Here is a 13,012-nt window from a genome sequence, read left to right on the forward strand (position 1 = left end):
TGAGTGGGAGACAGTGAGTGGGAGACAGTGAGTGGGAGGCAGTGAGTGGGAGACAGTGAGTGGGAGACAGTGAGTGGGAGACAGTGAGTGGGAGACAGTGAGTGGGAGACAGTGAGTGGGTGACAGTGAGTGGGAGACAGTCAGTGGGAGACAGTGAGTGGGAGACAGTGAGTGGGAGACAGTGAGTGGGAGACAGTGAGTGGGAGACAGTGAGTGGGAGACAGTGAGTGGGAGACAGTGAGTGGGAGACAGTGAGTGGGAGGCAGTGAGTGGGAGACAGTGAGTGGGAGACAGTGAGTGGGAGACAGTGAGTGGGAGACAGTGAGTGGGAGACAGTGAGTGGGTGACAGTGAGTGGGAGACAGTGAGTGGGAGACAGTGAGTGGGTGACAGTGGGAGACAGTGAGTGGGAGGCAGTGAGTGGGAGACAGTGAGTGGGAGACAGTGAGTGGGAGACAGTGAGTGGGAGACAGTGAGTGGGAGACAGTGAGTGGGAGACAATGGGAGACAGTGAGTGGGAGACAGTGAGTGGGAGACAGTGAGTGGGAGACAGTGAGTGGGAGACAGTGAGTGGGAGACAGTGAGTGGGAGACAGTGAGTGGGAGACAGTGAGTGGGAGACAGTGGGTGGGAGACAGTGGGTGGGAGACAGTGGGAGACAGTGAGTGGGAGACAGTGAGTGGGAGACAGTGAGTGGGAGACAGTGAGTGGGAGACAGTGAGTTGGAGACAGTGAGTGGGAGACAGTGAGTGGGAGACAGTGAGTGGGAGACAGTGAGTGGGAGACAGTGAGTGGGAGACAGTGGGAGACAGTGAGTGGGAGTCAGTGGGAGACAGTGAGTGGGAGACAGTGAGTGGGAGACAGTGGGTGGGAGACAGTGAGTGGGAGACAGTGGGAGACAGTGAGTGGGAGTCAGTGGGAGACAGTGAGTGGGAGACAGTGAGTGGGAGACAGTGGGAGACAGTGAGTGGGAGACAGTGAGTGGGAGACAGTGAGTGGGAGACAGTGAGTGGGAGACAGTGAGTGGGAGACAGTGAGTGGGAGACAGTGGGTGGGAGACAGTGAGTGGGAGACAGTGGGAGACAGTGAGTGGGAGACAGTGAGTGGGAGACAGTGAGTGGGAGACAGTGAGTGGGAGACAGTGAGTGGGAGACAGTGAGTGGGAGACAGTGAGTGGGAGACAGTGGGTGGGAGACAGTGGGTGGGAGACAGTGGGAGACAGTGAGTGGGAGACAGTGAGTGGGAGACAGTGAGTGGGAGACAGTGAGTGGGAGACAGTGAGTTGGAGACAGTGAGTGGGAGACAGTGAGTGGGAGACAGTGAGTGGGAGACAGTGAGTGGGAGACAGTGGGAGACAGTGAGTGGGAGTCAGTGGGAGACAGTGAGTGGGAGACAGTGAGTGGGAGACAGTGGGTGGGAGACAGTGAGTGGGAGACAGTGGGAGACAGTGAGTGGGAGTCAGTGGGAGACAGTGAGTGGGAGACAGTGAGTGGGAGACAGTGGGAGACAGTGAGTGGGAGACAGTGAGTGGGAGACAGTGAGTGGGAGACAGTGAGTGGGAGACAGTGAGTGGGAGACAGTGAGTGGGAGACAGTGGGTGGGAGACAGTGAGTGGGAGACAGTGGGAGACAGTGAGTGGGAGACAGTGAGTGGGAGACAGTGAGTGGGAGACAGTGAGTGGGAGACAGTGAGTGGGTGACAGTGAGTGGGAGACAGTGAGTGGGTGACAGTGAGTGGGAGACAGTGAGTGGGAGACAGTGAGTGGGAGACAGTGAGTGGGAGACAGTGAGTGGGAGACTGTGAGTGGGAGACTGTGAGTGGGAGACAGTGAGTGGGAGACTGTGAGTGGGAGACAGTGAGTGGGAGACAGTGAGTGGGAGACAGTGAGTGGGAGACAGTGAGTGGGAGACAGTGAGTGGGAGACAGTGAGTGGGAGACAGTGAGTGGGAGACAGTGAGTGGGAGACAGTGAGGGGGAGACAGTGAGTGGGAGACAGTGAGCGGGAGAAAGTGAGTGGGAGACAGTGGGAGACAGTGAGTGGGTGACAGTGAGGGGGAGACAGTGAGTGGGAGACAGTGAGGGGGAGACAGTGAGTGGGAGACAGTGAGCGGGAGAAAGTGAGTGGGAGACAGTGGGAGACAGTGAGTGGGAGACAGTGGGGGACAGTGAGTGGGAGACAGTGAGTGGGTGACAGTGGGAGACAGTGAGTGGGTGACAGTGAGTGGGTGACAGTGAGTGGGAGACAGTGAGTGGGAGACAGTGAGTGGGAGACAGTGAGTGGGAGACAGTGAGTGGGAGACAGTGAGTGGGAGACAGTGAGGGGGAGACAGTGAGTGGGAGACAGTGAGCGGGAGAAAGTGAGTGGGAGACAGTGGGAGACAGTGAGTGGGTGACAGTGAGGGGGAGACAGTGAGTGGGAGACAGTGAGGGGGAGACAGTGAGTGGGAGACAGTGAGCGGGAGAAAGTGAGTGGGAGACAGTGGGAGACAGTGAGTGGGAGACAGTGATTGGGAGACAGTGAGGGGGAGACAGTGAGTGGGAGACAGTGAGCGGGAGAAAGTGACTGGGAGACAGTGGGAGACAGTGAGTGGGAGACAGTGAGTGGGAGACAGTGAGTGGGAGACAGTGAGTGGGAGACAGTGAGTGGGAGACAGTGTGTGGGAGACAGTGAGTGGGTGGCAGTGAGTGGGAGACAGTGAGGGGGAGACAGTGAGTGGGAGACAGTGAGTGGGAGACAGTGAGTGGGAGACAGTGTGTGGGAGACAGTGAGTGGGAGACAGTGAGTGGGAGACAGTGAGTGGGAGACAGTGAGTGGGAGACAGTGAGTGGGAGACAGTGAGTGGGAGACAGTGAGTGGGAGACAGTGAGTGGGAGACAGTGAGTGGGAGACAGTGGGAGACAGTGAGTGGGAGACAGTGAGTGGGAGACAGTGGGTGGGAGACAGTGAGTGGGAGACAGTGGGTGGGAGACAGTGGGAGACAGTGAGTGGGAGACAGTGAGTGGGAGACAGTGGGAGACAGTGAGTGGGAGACAGTGAGTGGGAGACAGTGGGTGGGAGACAGTGAGTGGGAGACAGTGGGAGACAGTGAGTGGGAGACAGTGAGTGGGAGACAGTGGGTGGGAGACAGTGGGAGACAGTGAGTGGGAGACAGTGAGTGGGAGACAGTGGGAGACAGTGAGTGGGTGACAGTGAGTGGGAGACAGTGAGTGGGAGACAGTGGGTGGGAGACAGTGGGTGGGAGACAGTGGGAGACAGTGAGTGGGAGACAGTGAGTGGGAGACAGTGGGAGACAGTGAGTGGGAGACAGTGAGTGGGAGACAGTGGGTGGGAGACAGTGGGAGACAGTGAGTGGGAGACAGTGAGTGGGAGACAGTGGGAGACAGTGAGTGGGAGACAGTGGGAGAGTGAGTGGGAGACAGTGAGTGGGAGACAGTGAGTGGGAGACAGTGAGTGGGAGACAGTGAGTGGGAGACAGTGGGTGGGAGACAGTGGGTGGGAGACAGCGAGTGGGAGACAGCGAGTGGGAGACAGCGAGTGGGAGACAGCGAGTGGGAGGCAGTGAGTGGGAGACAGTGAGTGGGAGACAGTGAGTGGGAGACAGTGAGTGGGAGACAGTGAGTGGGAGTCAGTGAGTGGGAGACAGTGAGTGGGAGACAGTGAGTGGGAGACAGTGAGTGGGAGACAGTGAGTGGGAGACAGTGAGTGGGAGACAGTGAGTGGGAGACAGTGAGTGGGAGACAGTGAGTGGGAGACAGTGAGTGGGAGACAGTGAGTGGGAGACAGTGGGAGGGTGACAGTGAGTGGGAGACAGTGGGAGACAGTGAGTGGGTGACAGTGGGAGACAGTGAGTGGGAGACAGTGGGAGACAGTGAGTGGGAGACAGTGGGTGGGAGACAGTGAGTGGGAGACAGTGGGAGACAGTGAGTGGGTGACAGTGGGAGACAGTGAGTGGGAGTCAGTGGGAGACAGTGAGTGGGAGTCAGTGGGAGACAGTGAGTGGGAGTCAGTGGGAGACAGTGAGTGGGTGACAGTGAGTGGGTGACAGTGGGAGACAGTGAGTGGGAGTCAGTGGGAGACAGTGAGTGGGTGACAGTGAGTGGGAGACAGTGAGTGGGAGACAGTGAGTGGGAGACAGTGAGTGGGAGACAGTGAGTGGGAGACAGTGAGTGGGAGGCAGTGACTGGGAGGCAGTGAGTGGGAGACAGTGAGTGGGAGACAGTGAGTGGGAGACAGTGAGTGGGAGACAGTGAGTGGGAGACAGTGAGTGGGAGACAGTGAGTGGGTGACAGTGAGTGGGAGACAGTGAGTGGGAGACAGTGAGTGGGTGACAGTGGGAGACAGTGAGTGGGAGGCAGTGAGTGGGAGACAGTGAGTGGGAGACAGTGAGTGGGAGACAGTGAGTGGGAGACAGTGAGTGGGAGACAGTGAGTGGGAGACAGTGGGAGACAGTGAGTGGGAGACAGTGAGTGGGAGACAGTGAGTGGGAGACAGTGAATGGGAGACAGTGAGTGGGAGTCAGTGGGAGACAGTGAGTGGGAGACAGTGAGTGGGAGACAGTGAGTGGGAGACAGTGAGTGGGAGACAGTGGGTGGGAGACAGTGGGTGGGAGACAGTGGGAGACAGTGAGTGGGAGACAGTGAGTGGGAGACAGTGAGTGGGAGACAGTGAGTGGGAGACAGTGAGTGGGAGACAGTGAGTGGGAGACAGTGAGTTGGAGACAGTGAGTGGGAGACAGTGAGTGGGAGACAGTGAGTGGGAGACAGTGAGTCGGAGACAGTGAGTGGGAGACAGTGAGTGGGAGACAGTGAGTGGGAGACAGTGAGTGGGAGACAGTGGGAGACAGTGAGTGGGAGTCAGTGGGAGACAGTGAGTGGGAGACAGTGAGTGGGAGACAGTGAGTGGGAGACAGTGGGTGGGAGACAGTGAGTGGGAGACAGTGGGAGACAGTGAGTGGGAGTCAGTGGGAGACAGTGAGTGGGAGACAGTGAGTGGGAGACAGTGGGAGACAGTGAGTGGGAGACAGTGAGTGGGAGACAGTGAGTGGGAGACAGTGAGTGGGAGACAGTGAGTGGGAGACAGTGGGTGGGAGACAGTGAGTGGGAGACAGTGGGAGACAGTGAGTGGGAGACAGTGAGTGGGAGACAGTGAGTGGGAGTCAGTGGGAGACAGTGAGTGGGAGACAGTGAGTGGGAGACAGTGAGTGGGTGACAGTGAGTGGGAGACAGTGAGTGGGAGACAGTGAGTGGGAGACAGTGAGTGGGAGACAGTGAGTGGGTGACAGTGAGTGGGAGACAGTGAGTGGGAGACAGTGAGTGGGTGACAGTGAGTGGGAGACAGTGAGTGGGGGACAGTGAGTGGGAGACAGTGAGTGGGAGACAGTGAGTGGGAGACAGTGAGTGGGAGACAGTGAGTGGGGGACAGTGAGTGGGAGACAGTGAGTGGGAGACAGTGAGTGGGTGACAGTGGGAGACAGTGAGTGGGAGACAGTGGGGGACAGTGAGTGGGAGACAGTGAGTGGGTGACAGTGGGAGACAGTGAGTGGGTGACAGTGAGTGGGTGACAGTGAGTGGGAGACAGTGAGTGGGAGACAGTGAGTGGGAGACAGTGAGTGGGAGACAGTGAGTGGGAGACAGTGAGTGGGAGACAGTGAGTGGGAGACAGTGAGTGGGTGACAGTGAGTGGGTGACAGTGAGTGGGTGACAGTGAGTGGGAGACAGTGTGTGGGAGACAGTGAGTGGGAGACAGTGGGAGACAGTGAGTGGGAGACAGTGAGTGGGAGACAGTGAGTGGGAGACAGTGGGAGACAGTGAGTGGGAGACAGTGGGTGACAGTGAGTGGGTGACAGTGAGTGGGAGACCGTGAGTGGGAGACAGTGAGTGGGTGACAGTGGGAGACAGTGAGTGGGAGACAGTGGGTGGGAGACAGTGGGTGACAGTGAGTGGGTGACAGTGAGTGGGAGACCGTGAGTGGGAGACAGTGAGTGGGTGACAGTGGGAGACAGTGAGTGGGAGACAGTGAGTGGGAGACAGTGGGTGACAGTGAGTGGGTGACAGTGAGTGGGAGACCGTGAGTGGGAGACAGTGAGTGGGTGACAGTGGGTGACAGTGAGTGGGAGACAGTGAGTGGGAGACAGTGAGCGGGTGACAGTGGGAGACAGTGAGTGGGAGACAGTGGGGGACAGTGAGTGGGAGACAGTGAGTGGGTGACAGTGGGAGACAGTGAGTGGGTGACAGTGAGTGGGTGACAGTGAGTGGGAGACAGTGAGTGGGAGACAGTGAGTGGGAGACAGTGAGTGGGAGACAGTGAGTGGGAGACAGTGAGTGGGAGACAGTGAGTGGGTGACAGTGAGTGGGTGACAGTGAGTGGGTGACAGTGAGTGGGAGACAGTGAGTGGGAGACAGTGAGTGGGAGACAGTGAGTGGGAGACAGTGGGAGACAGTGAGTGGGAGACAGTGAGTGGGAGACAGTGAGTGGGAGACAGTGAGTGGGAGACAGTGGGAGACAGTGAGTGGGAGACAGTGGGTGACAGTGAGTGGGTGACAGTGAGTGGGAGACCGTGAGTGGGAGACAGTGAGTGGGTGACAGTGGGAGACAGTGAGTGGGAGACAGTGGGTGACAGTGAGTGGGAGACAGTGAGTGGGAGACAGTGAGTGGGAGACAGTGAGCGGGTGACAGTGAGTGGGAGACAGTGGGAGACAGTGAGTGGGAGACAGTGAGTGGGAGACAGTGAGTGGGTGACAGTGGGAGACAGTGAGTGGGAGACAGTGGGTGACAGTGAGTGGGTGACAGTGAGTGGGAGACCGTGAGTGGGAGACCGTGAGTGGGAGACAGTGGGAGACAGTGAGTGGGAGACAGTGAGCGGGTGACAGTGAGTGGGAGACAGTGGGAGACAGTGAGTGGGAGACAGTGAGTGGGAGACAGTGAGTGGGTGACAGTGGGAGACAGTGAGTGGGAGACAGTGGGTGACAGTGAGTGGGTGACAGTGAGTGGGAGACCGTGAGTGGGAGACCGTGAGTGGGAGACAGTGGGAGACAGTGAGTGGGAGACAGTGAGTGGGAGACAGTGAGTGGGAGACAGTGAGTGGGAGACAGTGAGTGGGAGACAGTGAGTGGGTGACAGTGAGTGGGAGACAGTGGGAGACAGTGGGTGACAGTGATTGGGAGACAGTGAGTGTGAGACAGTGGGAGACAGTGAGTGGGAGACAGTGGGAGACAGTGAGTGGGAGACAGTGAGTGGGAGACAGTGAGTGGGTGACAGTGAGTGGGATATATGACTGGGAATGGCGGAAGCAGTGTCCGGGAATACCGGGGGCTGTGTCCGGGGCACATAGGCACTAACGAAATAGATAAAAAAACAGGATCAGGTCCTACAAGCTGAATTCAGGGAGTTAGGAGTTAAACTAAAAAGTAGGACCTCAAAGTTAGTAATAACATAGAACATAGAACCTAGAACGATGCAGCGCAGTACAGGCCCTTCGGCCCACGATGTTGCACCGAAACAAAAGCCATCTAACCTACACTATGCCATTATCATCCATATGTTTATCCAATAAACTTTTAAATGCCCTCAATGTTGGCGAGTTCACTACTGTAGCAGGTAGGGCATTCCACGGCCTCACTACTCTTTGCGTAAAGAACCTACCTCTGACCTCTGTCCTATATCTATTACCCCTCAGTTTAAGGCTATGTCCCCTCGTGCTAGCCATTTCCATCCGCGGGAGAAGGCTCTCACTGTCCACCCTATCCAACCCCCTGATCATTTTGTATGCCTCTATTAAGTCTCCTCTTAACCTTCTTCTCTCTAACGAAAACAACCTCAAGTCCATCAGCCTTTCCTCATAAGATTTTCCCTCCATACCAGGCAACATTCTGGTAAATCTCCTCTGCACCCGCTCCAAAGCATCCACGTCCTTCCTATAATGCGGTGACCAGAACTGTACGCAATACTCCAAATGCGGCCGTACCAGAGTACTGTCCAGCTGCAACATGACCTCCCGACTCCGGAACTCAATCCCTCTACCAATAAAGGCCAACACTCCATAGGTCTTCTTCACAACCCTATCAACCTGGGTGGCAACTTTCAGGGATCTATGTACATGGACACCTAGATCCCTCTGCTCATCCACACTTTCAAGAACTTTTCCATTAGCCAAATATTCCGCATTCCTGTTATTCCTTCCAAAGTGAATCACCTCACACTTCTCTACATTAAACTCCATTTGCCACCTCTCAGCCCAGCTCTGCAGCTTATCTATATCCCTCTGTAACCTGCTACATCCTTCCACACTATCGACAACACCACCGACTTTAGTATCGTCTGCAAATTTACTCACCCACCCTTCTGCGCCTTCCTCTAGGTCATTGATAAAAATGACAAACGGCAATGGCCCCAGAACAGATCCTTGTGGTACGCCACTTGTGACAGAACTCCATTCTGAACATTTCCCATCAACCACCACCCTCTGCCTTCTTTCAGCTAGCCAATTTCTGATCCACATCTCTAAATCACCCTTGAATGCATATAACTAATAAGCAAAATATTAAAAGTGTCTTGACTATGGGAACCCAGTCATTTTCTCGTATAGGGCAGCACGGTAGCATGGTGGTTAGCACAGTTGCTTCACAGCTCCAGGATCCCAGGTTCGATTCCCCTCTGGGTCACTGTCTGTGTGGAGTCTGCATGTTCTCTCCGTGTCTGCGTGGGTTTCCTCCGGATTCCTCCCACAGTCCAAAGATGTGCGGGTTAGGTGGGTTGGCCATGATAAATTGCCCTTAGTGTCCAAATAATGTTAAGTGGAGTTACGGGGATAGGGTAGATACGTGGGCTTCAGTAGGGTGCTCTTTGTAAGGGCTGGTGCAGACTCGATGGGCTGAATGGCCTCCTTCTGCACTGTAAATTCTATGGTTCTATGATAATGAATTAACCATTGTATTCAATACTGAGATCAGAGTGTTCTTGTGCAATCAACTAATCAGTTTTAGTTATGATGTGGCGATACTGGCGTTGGACTGGGGTGAGCCCAATAAGAAGTCTTACAACACCAGGTTAAAGTCCAACAGGTTTGTTTCGATGTCACTAGCTTTCGGAGCGCTGCTCCTTCCTCAGGTGAATGAAGAGGTCTGTTCCAGAAACACATATATAGACAAATTCAAAGATGCCAAACAATGCTAGGAATGCGAGCATTAGCAGGTCATTAAATCTTTACAGACCCAGAGATGGGGTAACCCCAGGTTAAAGAGGTGTGAATTGTGTCAAGCCAGGACAGTTGGTAGGATTTCGCAGGCCAGGTGTTGGGGGATGAATGTAATGCGACATGAATCCCAGGTCCCGGTTGAGGCCGCACTCATGTGTGCGGAACTTGGCTATAAGTTTCTGCTCGGCGATTCTGCGTTGTTGCGCGTCCTGAAGGCCGCCTTGGAGAACGCTTACCCGGAGATCAGAGGCTGAATGCCCTTGACTGCTGAAGTGTTCCCCGACTGGAAGGGAACATTCCTGCCTGGTGATTGTCGCGCGATGTCCGTTCATTCGTTGTCGCAGCGTCTGCATGGTCTCGCCAATGTACCACGCTTCGGGACATCCTTTCCTGCAGCGTATGAGGTAGACAACGTTGGCCGAGTCGCACGAGTATGTACCGCGTACCTGGTGGGTGGTGTTCTCACGTGTAATGGTGGTATTCATGTCGATGATCTGGCACGTCTTGCAGAGATTGCCATGGCAGGGTTGTGTGGTGTCGTGGTCACTGTTCTGAAGGCTGGGTAGTTTGCTGCAAACAATGGTTTGTTTGAGGTTGCGCGGTTGTTTGAAGGCAAGTAGTGGGGGTGTGGGGATGACCTTGGCAAGATGTTCATCTTCATCGATGACGTGTTGAAGGCTGTGAAAAAGATGTAGTAGTTTCTCCGCTCCGGGAAAGTACTGGACGACGAAGGGTATTCTATCGGTTGTGTCCCATGTTTGTCTTCTGAGGAGGTCGGTGCGTTTTTTTGCTGTGGCGCGTTGGAACTGTCGATCGATGAGTTGAGCGCCATATCCCGTTTGTACGAGGGCATCTGTCAGCGTCTGTAGATGTCTGTTACGCTCCTCCTCATCTGAGCAGATCCTGTGCATACAGAGAGCTTGTCCATGGGGGATGGCTTCTTTAATGTGTTTAGGGTGGAAGCTGGAGAAGTTTTAGTTAGGTCTCCGCCAAACTATGAAATATGGCAAGGTGTGAGAAAACACATCCAGTTCTTTTCCTAAGACTGCACGCGCAAACGCGAAGCTAGTTTTGATAGACCCCAATCAATCTCAAGTACAAATAACAAAGAGCAAAGGAAAGTACAGCACAGGAACAGGCCCTTCGGCCCTCCAAGCCTATGCTGACCATGCTGCCCGTCTAAACTAAAATCTTCTGCACTTCCAGGGTCCATATCCCTCTATTCCCATCCTATTCATGTATTCGTCAAGATGCCCTTTAAACGTCACTATCGTCCCTGCTTCCACCACCTCCTCCGGCAGCGGGTTCCAGGCACCCACTACCCTCTGTGTAAATTAATACCCTCTAAAGTAATGCCCAATGGTTGATTGACAAGTTATCCTCTAAACAACAGACATTCACAATAACCTTTATTATTGTCACAAGTAGGCTTACATTAACACTGCAATGAAGTTACTGTGAAAAGCCCCTAGTCGCCACACTCCAGAGCCTGTTCGGGTACACAGAGGGAGAATTCAGAATGTCCAATTCATCTAAAAAAAGCTCGTCTTTTGAGACTTGAGGGAGGAAGCCAGAACACCCGGAGGAAACCCACGCAGACACGGGGAGAACGTGCAGACTCCGCACAGACAGTGACCCAGCAGGGAATCGAACCTGGGACCCAGGTGCCGTGAAGCAACAGTGCTAACCACTGTGCTACTGTGCCGCCCAACAAAGAGTTTAAAAAAAATAAATTTAGAGTACCCAATTTTTTTTTCCCCCCAATTAAGGGGCAAGTTAGCATGGCTAATCCACCTACCCTGCACATCTTTGGGTTGTGGGGGTGAGACCCACGCAGACACGGAGAATGTGCAAACTTCACACGGATAGTGACCCAGGGCACGGATCGAACCTGGGTTCTCGGTGCCGTGAGGCAGCAGTGCTAACCACTGCGCCACCGTGCTGCCCAACAAAGATAAAATCACAGTGGAGAATCTGGGCATTGATCCCACTACCTCTCACATGCAAAGCGAATGCTCTAACAATTGAGCTAATTCCCCCAGTCCGCTGAACAAACCATGAGGTCCCAGCTGAGAATTGGAAGCTGGTGAACACAAGTGAGGGGTTAAACCAGAGATAAGTTTCCATAAAATAGGAGGTTCTTTGTTCCTGAATTCTTGAATCATCTGTTTGTGTTTAGTGATCTCTTTCTGCTTTTGCCCATGTGCTTGACTTTTCTGTATTGTTCGATATTACGTTTCTCAGTTTTATGCAGTTTACTCGCCCATGGACCCAATTTTATTCAGTTCTTTGTTCTTATTCAAGTGAGTAACTAACAATAAATTTGTATCTTTGAATCTCCGCCAACCAGACTTCTGATTCTTATTAGAAGATAAAAATAAGAGACCCTGCAGCTCATGTTGGAAGCTCGTTCCCCACGAGTCCCACAGGGAGATCAGTGATGGTTTCCTCTTGGTTCCTGTGGAGGTTCTGACAAGGACAAAATAGTCACATAGACAGGTGCAGACTAACTCAAGAAAGCTGGCATGGATTCATTAACGGAAAATCTTGTTTAATTTACTTGTTCGAGTCTTTTGATCAGGTAGCAGAGAAAGTTGATAAGGGCAACACTGTTGTTGTGGTTTATGCGGATTTGCAAAAGGCATTTGATACAGTACCACACAACAGACTGGGGAGAAAAATTCCAGCTCCTGGAATAAAAGGGAAAAGTAGGAACCTGGATAAGAAATTGACTGAGTGACAGGAAACAGTTGTGGAAAATGGTTGTTTTTAAGATTGGGGGAAGGTTTGTAATGGAGTTCCCCAGGGGTCGGTGTTGGGACAATTGTTCTTCCTGATATAGGTTAATGACCAGACTGTGGTGTTCAGGGCATTATATCAAAATTTGCAAATTATTTGAAGATTGGAAACCTTGTCAATTGTGATGAGGATGGCCTTATTTTCAACAGGACACAGACCTGTTGGTGGATTGGGCAGACAAGTGGCAGATGAAGTTCAATGCAGAGAAGTGTGAGGTGATTCATTTTGGCAGGAAGAATGTGGAGAGACAAAAAGCAAGAGACTCTAAAGGAGGGACAGCGGGACCTCGGTGTATCTGTACATAAATCATTGAAGATGGCAGAGCAGGTTGAAAGAGTGGTTAATAAAAAATATTGGCCGGAGTTCTCCGGCTGTTCGCTGGCGGTAAGATTCTCAGTTGCTGCTGGCAGCACACCCCTGCTCGAGGCTTTCCCAACGGAATGCTGGGTCTTCAATGGGAATTCCCATTGACAGCGGCAGGAACAGAGAATCCCGCTGCCAGTGAATGGCACCCTGCCTCCCGCCTCCGGAGAATCCAGCCCATAATATCCTAGGTTTAATTAATAGGGGAATTGAGTACAAGAGTAAGGGAGTCATGTTGAACTGATATAAGACATTAATTTGGCCTCGTCTGTAGCACTGTGTCAAGTTCTGGGCACCATACTTGAGGAAGGATGTGACTGTGTTGGAGGGAGTACAGAGCAAATTAATAATGATTCCAGAGAGAGGTTGGAATTGCGATCCTTGGAGAAAAGGTGGTTGAGAGGAGACTTGAACGAAAATCGCTTATTGTCACAAGTAGGCTTCAAATGAAGTTACTGTGAAAAGCCCCTAGTTGCCACATTCCGGCGCCTGTTCGGGGAGGCTGTTACGGGAATCGAACCGTGCTGCTGGCCTGCCTTGGTCTGCTTTCAAAGCCAGCGATTTAACCCTGTGCTAAACCAGCCCCTATTATTCAAAATCCTGAGAGGTATGGACAGGGTAAATGGAGAGAAACTTGCCTCTCAAGAAAGCATCAAGA

The sequence above is a fragment of the Scyliorhinus torazame genome, chromosome 14 (genome assembly GCF_047496885.1).
Source record: "Scyliorhinus torazame isolate Kashiwa2021f chromosome 14, sScyTor2.1, whole genome shotgun sequence".
NCBI classification, from domain to species: Eukaryota; Metazoa; Chordata; class Chondrichthyes; order Carcharhiniformes; family Scyliorhinidae; genus Scyliorhinus; species Scyliorhinus torazame.